The sequence below is a fragment of the Oryctolagus cuniculus genome, chromosome 20, assembly GCF_051225735.1.
Source record: "Oryctolagus cuniculus isolate XC-2025 breed Fujian yellow rabbit chromosome 20, ASM5122573v1, whole genome shotgun sequence".
Taxonomy (NCBI): Eukaryota; Metazoa; Chordata; class Mammalia; order Lagomorpha; family Leporidae; genus Oryctolagus; species Oryctolagus cuniculus.
Window position 1 is genome coordinate 20,421,992 of NC_142886.1, and position 9,317 is coordinate 20,431,308.

A 9,317-nucleotide genomic window follows, 5' to 3' on the forward strand; every position below is an offset into this window, starting at 1 on the left:
CTTCCTAACTTACTCTTTTTTGTGCACTTATGTCCTTTCTTTGAGTTCATCTGATTTTTTTTTACTGCTTTCTTTCTCCCTCTTTTTGCTTATTTGTTCTATATACTTTTTACTGCTCTTTTAGAACAATAATCCTGTAATCTGAAAATAAGTGGTGGTATACCAATGTTTATACTGATGGTTTGAGTAATGAAAGAAATAGTAGGCATATTTTTCTTGTTACTGACTTTAGTATGACTGATGTGATTTCTTTCTAAGCGGGTCTGGGGGTCTCTTGCTTGCGAATGGCCATGAGCCAAGACAGCCATGCTCCAGGAGATCCCAGAGCAGGAAAGAGTCGGGCCCAGTGTGTTGGACAAGAGATACACAGAGGCAACAGCAAACCAGAACGCGGGGAATCACAGGAGCATTTTATTACTCACAGGTCCAAGAGGAAGAGAGTGTCCACAAGGGCTGGCGAGAAGACCAGAAAAGCAGCATACTCAACCGGTAGGGAAGGACCTGTGGCACTAAAGCTTTTGTTGGAGTCCAGGAAGTAACCCAACCAAGTTTTTACTTGGTGTACGTAGAGCAAGCAGGCACGTTTCACAGAGTCACTCTGTGACTTCAAGGTGCCCCAAAGCTTCACAATTCATCCCTGGTTTCAAAGCAAGTGAGTCAAGTCAGGTACGTAGCATCTGGATATCCCACAGGAGGAGGGTCCCCAGGAAGCACTTGCATAAGGTAAGTAGATGGGTTGACCAAACTGAGGAAGCTGGAGGCGGTATAGAGATGGAAATTGTGATTAGGGTAACTGAGCTCTTCTGCTTTGAGAACGTCCAACTTACACTCAAAAGTGATTCCAAGGCAACATAAAACTGTAAGAATTCACTCTAACTCACCCCTTGGTGCCTAAGCACCATATCTTAAATGCAAGCCAGTTGTAGTTTGAGTTCTGGAGATTCTGGTCATCAGGAGAAAGAATGTTTATGGTTTCATGTTCAAAGCCACACGCAGGAGGTCACAGTAGAAAGCTGAGGTTGATAACAGGAGAAAGCATCAGGGAGTGGCTGTCCTCTCTCTGGGGGGTGAAAGCGTTGAGTGCCCCCCTCCCAGGGAAAGCAATAATCTCTGTTAACTATAATATCCTCCACCACCTGGACCAGAGTTTCCTTTAGGCATGGAAGATTGCGGGAGCGGGTGTACATTTGAGGAGAGCAAGAAGTTCACCAGGAACATGGCCTAAGAGAGAGCAGGTTGAGGAAGAAAAGCAGAAAAGCCTGTTTTGTGTCCATTTTGTGCCATAGGAGAAGCAGTTCGTGGGCATCACTGGGTGGAGGTTTTGGTGTAAGAAGTGAAGTTGCCTCTGGCCCAGTAGGCGAAGTCTTCTCCAACAGCGAGGTAAGGGTTGGGCTGAGTTCCAGGGCAGTGTCTTCTCCAGCAGTGAGAGTTTGGGTCAGGTGGAAGTCATCCGGGATGTGGGACTAGAGTCCTTTTTCAGTGGGAAGCCTCTTCAGTGGATGTGGGCCTCCTGACTGTGCACCAGTGGAAGTGCCCAACCCCGTGGTAATGAGACCCGCCGTCGACAGAATGGCGTGTAGCTGCATCTGACAGGGTGTGTGTATTCGTTTGCTTTTCTGGTGGAAGTTTGGTCTTCAATGGGTCCCCTATCAGATGAGCCGTTGCCTGGCCTGTGGAATAGCTATGTTTAGGGTTCCTATGGAGTATATGTGACCTTAATTCTGGTTTCCTGCCCTTGTAGGGTGGGGATAAGACTGAAAATTTGTAAAGGTAGGTTAAGACCGGGGGCCAAACAGAAGCTTATTTGGGAGTTTACTTGTTGGACCAGAATGTGCAAAGGGAAACCAGAGTGTCTTTGAGTTAAAGCGGTCACTGGGGATCTACCACAGACATGAGAGTTCTACCATATCTTTTTTCAAGAGCTCAGCATTGTGTACTCTCTGAAGTGAAGAGAGTTTCTCAGTGGTCTCTGGAATTCTGAAGGAAACAGGTGTGTCTGGCAAGGTCTTGTATGGTGGTCTTGGCACAGGTGAAGACATGTGTGATTTAGATTTGTGTCTTGGGTATCTGTGAGTGTTCTTACCTTAAAGGGGACGTTATTTAGGAAATGACTCAAAACGGTCCCATAAGCATGAAGATGGGACCATTTGTTGACCAGGGCAGCCAGAGCTAAGATGACTGACTGGAGTTTGGTCAAATGTGTTGTTTTGGGGGTCCCACTCTGGCTTGGGATGGAAAAGAGCAACATGACATTACGCTCCCTCCTGCACGATGCTGAACAGTGCATTTCCTGTCCAAGCACCCCATGATTGCTCACTCAGTGAACCCCAAGGAGCTCCCCAGGAGGTCTAGGGGGCTGGAGAAGGGTGATCTCCCCCAGTGCCCTGGCCACTGGCAAGGTGCAGAGGAAGTCACCCATCCTGTTCCATCCTCTCTTAAGGAGGCCTTGGTGGCCATGCCGAGCTTGTGGTGTGCTTCTTCTATGACCCCAAGCACAGTGGTGGCTGAGTTTGGAGGGCCACAGGCTCAGGGACCATGGAAATGTCTGTTTCCAAGAAAGCCCAGCGGGTAGCCAGTCACTGTTGTTTGAATGGTAAGCAGCATGAGGCCAAAATGGACAGTGTCTTGTGTCAGAAGTCCCGGGGCATCCTAAGGAAGCAGAGAATCCAAGAGGTAAGAGAAGAGACTGTTGGGGCAGGGTTCCAGTGTGGTGCTCCTGGGAGTTTCCTGACACCCCACCACCACCACCGCTATTCCCTAATTCATAAGAGAGAGTGTAGGGAAGACTCAAGAGACCAGGGGACTGGTTTTCAGAACAAGTTATTTTATTTGGTGTAGAGCTGTCAGCCAGACAATGCCTAGCACATGCTGAGGAACACACACACACACACACATGCACGCACACACACGCACAAATGCACATATACACGCATGCACACACACACACGCACACACACATGCAAATGCATTCCAAAACCATTGTGCCTGCCCATCGTGGCACCCACATCCTGACCATTGTCCTCGTAAGTTAGCCTTTTTAACTTGAGACATTGTCTGATGCTTTGTCGTACGAGATAGGGGAGCTGCCTTCACAATGAAGCGTCAAAGATTTACACTTTTTCTTTTTAATGTATTTATTTGAGAGACAGAGTTACAGACAGAGCGAGGGAGGGAGAGAGAGAGAGAGGCAGAGAGGAAGAGAGAGAGAAAGAGAGAGAGGTGCCTTCCATCTGCTGGTTCACTCCCCAAATGGTCGCAACAATCAGAGCTGTGCCAATCTGAAGCCAGAAGCCAGGAACTTCTTCCGGGTCTCCCACGCGGGTGCATGTGAACCAGTGCCCTTATGGGATGCCGGCGCCACAGGCGGAGGTTACTTTGCTCAGGCTGGGCCTCTTCATAGTGTTCATGATGAGCCAGGCTGTACAGAGCCTTTTAATAAGCTTCTGTATTCCTGCGGTCATTGTGTCTTTGTCATCTTATTCATTCTGTAACCAAAGCTAAATGCACAGACCCCAGCCACCCTTGTAGCTCAGTCAGCATGTGGAGGGGGCAACTTGACCATGGTTTTCAGAAGACAATAGGAAATAGCACATGAGCAGCAGGCAGTTTAGCTGCCTAACAGCCATTTCCACTCCTGCCCTCTCTCTCTCTCTCTCTCTCTCTCTCTCACTCTCCTTGTTTATTTATTTTATCTGAAAGGCAGAGTTACAGAGAAAGAGGGAGAGGAGATCTTTCATCCACTGGTTCAGTTCCCAAATGATTGCAACAGCTAGAGCTAGGTGAGGCCGGAGCCAGGAGCCCAAGCACTTCGTCCATTTCCCGCTGCTTTCCCAGGCGCATTAGCAGGGAGCTGGATTGGAAGTGGAGCAGCTGGGACTAGAACTGGCACCCGTATGGGATGCAGGTGCTGCAGGCGGTGGCTTTACAGGCTAGTCCCCATTTCCCCTTGGACATAGTGAGAATGAGAAATCAGGGCCTGTGCTGTGGTGTGAGATATCAAAAAAGACACCAAAAAGGTGGGAATAAACAGGCTGAAAAAACATAAACTGTTACTGGTCTAAGCAATCATGGGAATCTTAATTCCCTTTGCCAAACGGCCACGTCCCAGCCTGTCTTAAAGTGACAGTGGCCAGTGATTTCTTTCCTACCATGGGCATGGGAGAAAACCTCGGCAAAGTTTCCTTCTTAATGAACAGAAAGATGTTTGCCATTTGCCACTCTTTTTCTCATTTTGGAATGATATGTGAAAACCTAATGCCAGGAGCTGTGGCAGCCATATTGTGACAATGAGGCAACAACTGTACAAATGAGAAACCAGCATACTGAGAATACTGGAGTTGAAGGATGAAAAGTATCAGGACCCTTGATCACATTTTTTAGTTTCTGATTAACTCTGAACTACTGCTTTGGAATCTTTCTTTGAAAAAAGAAACGTTCTTGTAGTTTCAGGCACTCTTTCTGGCAGGCGAACCTGTGCTGATGCCTGCATGCCTGGCGTGGCCGATGAGGTGAAAGGTCGTTTTTCTGAAGGGCAGCCTCATCATGTAGGAACTGCCAAGCTTCAGACCGACAAATTCATTTCAAGAGTTGACCAGAGGGGAACAACTTGCACTTATGCTTCACCTGGTGGAAGGTGGTCCCTCCAGATGATGGACACACTGGCATCACAGAGCGGGCAGAAAGAACCAACCAGAATCTATACCTCACCATACCCTGAGAACAAGTCACGTAATACACCTTTCTCTGTTTTTGTTGTTGTTGCTGTCAAGCATAAACTATATTGGTACTAGTTCTTATATTTTTTTGACAATAACCTACAGAAAATAAAAGAATTAGACTCATGAACAAGGCTTCTCAAAGAGCTGTAGATAGGGGCTGTAGCCGGTAAAGCCGCTGCCTGCGGTGCCGGCATCCCGTATGGGCGCTGGTTCAAGTCCTGGCTGCTCTACTTCCTATCCAGCTCCTTGCTGTGGCCTGGCAAAGCAGAAGAAGATGGCCCAAGTCTTTGGGCCCCTGCACCGAAGTGGGAGACCTGGAAGAAGCTCCTGGCTCCTGGCTTCGGATCGGCTCAGCTCCAGCCGTTGCAGCCAACTGGGGAGTGAACCAGTGGATGGAAGACCTCTCTCTCTCTCTCTCTTACTTTCTCTCTGCCTCTGCCTCTCTGTAACTCTGCTTTTCAAATAAATAAATAAATCTTTAAAAAAAAAAGAAAACAGAAAGAATGTTGTGTTACCTGTGCGAATTCCGAGAAACTACCTTGCCAAGGGGTTGCTTGTTTTGGTGAAGTTATTGGTGTTTTTTGTTTTTTGGTTTTTTTGATTAATTATGGGCAGGATATCTGGCACGGAGGAACTGAAAACTGCAGCAAGGACACAAGACAGGATCTTCCCTTATGAATAGAGTCTATAAAAAGTAGCAGGACAGGCCGTGTTTTAGCTCAGCGGGGGCTGGATGATTGATGTCCATGTGTGGAATTACTTAGGACAGAGAAGCCCCGAAGGCACAGCTGCTGGACCATTGTGATCGAATCTAATTGTCTGGCTCAGGCCCTAGCTTTGGGGCTGGAGGAATGGAGTATCCTCCAGAGCAAGGGATGCAAACTGAAGTGCTGACGCCATGGCAGCCAGTGGTTACACAACAAGGACCACTCACACGTGCCAAGGCGTGAGCCAAGGGCTTTGCCTGCATCGTTCCTTTAGACGTTCACATATTCTATGAAGCAGATACCGCTATTTGCTCCCATGTAGAAAATAAAAGAGACCTAGACACAGAGGCTGATTAATTTGTCTCAGGTTCCAGGGCCGGAAAGTAGCAGAGCTGGGAAGAAAGCCCAGTGTGGTTCCAGACCGCGTTCTTAACCACGGTGGCATGCTCGGGCAATGTCCTGAGTGAGGCTGCCCAGAGAAGGGGCCCCCGGGCAAACTGGAGGTGAAGGTCCAGAGGACAGAGCGAGCTCCCGGCCAGCGCCCACTGCTGCACTGGGACACCGTAACAAGTCCTCGCACAATTTTTAAAACACAAGCACTTCTCACATAGTGTGTGGAATGCATTTACACTAAAAATTATTCACTATTTGAAATTCAGGTTGAACTGGGGATCCTGTGTTTTTGTGGGTTAAGTCTGGCGACTCTACTGCATGGACAAGAGGGAACTTGGAAAATGTAAACCGATTTTTTTTTTTTTGATCACGCTGTGACAAAGCCAGAGACTGTGTAATCACTGATGGAAAACTGGAAAGATAGAAATCCGATGTCAGAAGTGGCCCTCGCTGAATGGCAGTACTGCAGTGATGTTAACTCCGGCATTGTTCTATGTTAGACAATCAATACGGTGTTTGATGAGAATTAATATGTAATTAAAGAGAAAATAGTGTGGTTTCTCCAATGAAGAGATCCAGAGACCTTCCTCAAAGGCGTACTGGTCAGATCAGGCTAGCTGTTAGGGCACACAGCCTCAACACTCCAGTGGCCTAGCCCAGCAAAAGTGTATTTCTCCCCCACACAAAGTCAAAATGAGTATTTAAGAGCAGTGAGCTCCTCTCCTTCACATGGGATTCAGGGGCCAGGATGCTAACATCTGTGGCTCCTCTATCTTCAGCTCGTGGCTTCCAAAGATGTCAGGGCTTGTTTCCACCTCCATCTAGCCCCAGGAAACGGGGAAGGGAAGGTGGAAAGCCACTGAGTGAGAAGACTTTATGACCCTCAATCAGTACATCATCAATTCCATACATCAGTTTAATCCATAGTACAGTCGCCGGAATTCACACAGTGCTTTCTGCTACCGAGGAAATGAATGAAACACTTGAACAAACTCAAAGTGTGGCTGTTCCCAGTATGTTTCATGGCTACTTGATAAGTTATTCTGAAAATCCTCTAGAAGTAAAACTATTCTCAAAAGAAAAAAAATGATAGCAATGAAAAATTGTGTGGAGGAAGGTACCTTCAGAATCATATCTGAGAATATATTAAAAACTTACAATGTTAAAATCAGAATGAGAGAGAGAGAGAGAGAGAGAGAGAGAGAGAGAGAGGATAAATAGCCCAGAAAGTGACATAATTTTTTTTTGACAGGCAGAGTTAGACAGTGAGAGAGAGAGAGACAGAGAGACAGAGAGAGACAGAGAGAAAGGTCTTCCTTCCGTTGGTTCACCCCTAAATGGCCACCATGGCCATCGCTGTGCCGATCCGAAGGCAGGAGCCAGGTGCTTCTCCTGGTCTCCCATGGGGTGCAGGGCCCAAGCACTTGGGCCATCCTCCACTGCACTCCCAGGCCACAGCAGAGAGATGGACTGGAAGAGGAGCAACCAGGACAGAACCGGCGCCCCAACCGGGACTAGAACCTGGGGTGCCGGCACCGCAGGTGGAGGATTAGCCTAGTGAACTGCGGCGCTGGCCAGAGAGAGGATAAATAGCCCAGAAAGTGACATGATTTTTAACTAGAAGTCACCTCCAGTGATAGAAATAGACCTCCCCTCTCTGCTGCGCCCCAGGACAAAGTAGCAAAAGCTTCCATCTAGTGCTCACTGCTTCCCCTTCTGTTTGAGAACAGGGAAAGTCGGATAATTAAACATGGGGAAACCTGCTCTGGGACATGATCTGGGGTGCTTCACAGCCGTTTACCTTCGTAAAAATGCATCCAGCTGCACATTTACAAAGCGTTCACTTTATTGTAAAGAGTGTCTCAAAGGACGAGCCTCGGTGACTTTTGAGCATTTGCCACGGGGGAATCTGATTGAGCCTGGCTAACCCAGGAAGGCCTCTCTGAGGAGGTAACACACCTGCTAACATCTGAAGGGCATGCTGGGGGTCGCAGAGGGCCCAGCACGCACCCTGGGCCCGCAGGTAGGAGAGGAGCGTAAGGCTCTCTCTGATACTGTCTTTGAGAACCTTTATAGTGTTCCCTTAAACATTTACATTTTTCTTAAAAATTATTTTATTTATTTATTTTAAAGGTAGGGTTACAGAGGTCTTCCATCCACTGTTCCACTCCCCAAATGGCTGCAACAGCCAGGGCCTGGCCAGGCTGAAGCCAGGAGCCAGGAGCTTCTTGTGGGTGGGTACCGGGACCCATGCATTTGGGGCATCCTTTACTGCGTTCCCAGACACATTAGCAGGGAGCTGGATCGGAAGTGGCACAGCCAGGACTCTAAGTAGCACCCACATGGGATGCCAGCATTGCAGACGGTGGCTTAACCTGCTGTGCCACAGCACCAGCCCTGACATCTAGATTCTTGATCCATTCATTAGATATTAATTTTTTTGTGCACAATGTGAAGTATAATTGCATTGTACTCGTGTAGAGAACCAATTATCTCTGCATCATTTACTGAAAAAACAAGGAATCCTTTATTGCTATTTATCTGCTCGGCCAATGCTATTACATACCAAACTTCAATACTGAGGCTCTTTCCACGCTTTCGTTTTATTGTAGATGGTCTGCATCACCACCAATAGCGCACCATCCCTAATTACTGGAGGGAAACAAAGACATTCCATATCTGGCAGATATTCCTTCCATCTGGAAATTTTTCCTTGGGGGCCAGCATTGTGGTGCAGTGTGCTAAGCTCTGCATGTGACGCTGGCATACCATACAGACGTTCTGAGTCCTGGCTGCTCCACTTCTGATCCAGCTCTCTGCTATGGCCTGGGAAAGCAGTGGAGGATGGCCCAAGTGCTTGTGCCCCTGCACCCGCATGGGAGACTTGAATGGAGGTCCAGGCTCCTGGCTTCAGCCTAGTCCAGTGCAGGACATTGCCGCCATCTGGGGAGTGAACTAGAGGATGGAAGATTCTCTCTCTCTCTCTCTCTGTAACTCTGCTTTTCTAAAATAAATACATAAATAAATAAAAAATAAATAAATAAATCTTAAAAAAAAGACAATTTTCCTCAAGAGCATCTTGGCTGTTCTTGGCCCTTTGTTCTTCCCTAGACATTTTAGAATTAGCTTTTAATATCGGCAAAACTGCTACTAGTGTTTTAATTGGAATTGAATTGAATTAATAACATTAATTTAGAAGAGAATTGAAATCTTTGTGATATTGTCTTCCTATCCATGAATATGATGTAGGTCTTCTTTTAATTAGGTAAATAATTCACCAAAGATATATAATTTCCTCAGTGAAAAATCTGTGTGCCTTTTGTTGGCTTTTTCTAGATATTTCGGTTTTTGAGGCTCCTATAAATATTGTTTTTATGATACTTACTGTTTCTTAGTATCACATAGAAATCCAATTATTCTTTTGTAATTATCACATACAAAACCAATTAATTTGTAATTATCACATACAGATCCAATTATTCTTTTGTAATTATATTCA

At 46.7% G+C, this 9,317-nt stretch overlaps 1 protein-coding gene across 1 annotated transcript in view; it reads right to left on the minus strand.

Moving 5' to 3' along the window:
- Positions 1-389: 389 nt before the first annotated feature.
- The window catches only part of COX16 (cytochrome c oxidase assembly factor COX16), a 64,027-nt gene continuing 55,099 nt past the window's right edge, over positions 390-9,317 (minus strand). The window contains exon 7 of the transcript XR_016226536.1: positions 390-2,649. The gene's annotated coding sequence lies outside the window, so the exon portion shown is untranslated. The remainder of the gene's footprint in view (positions 2,650-9,317) is intronic.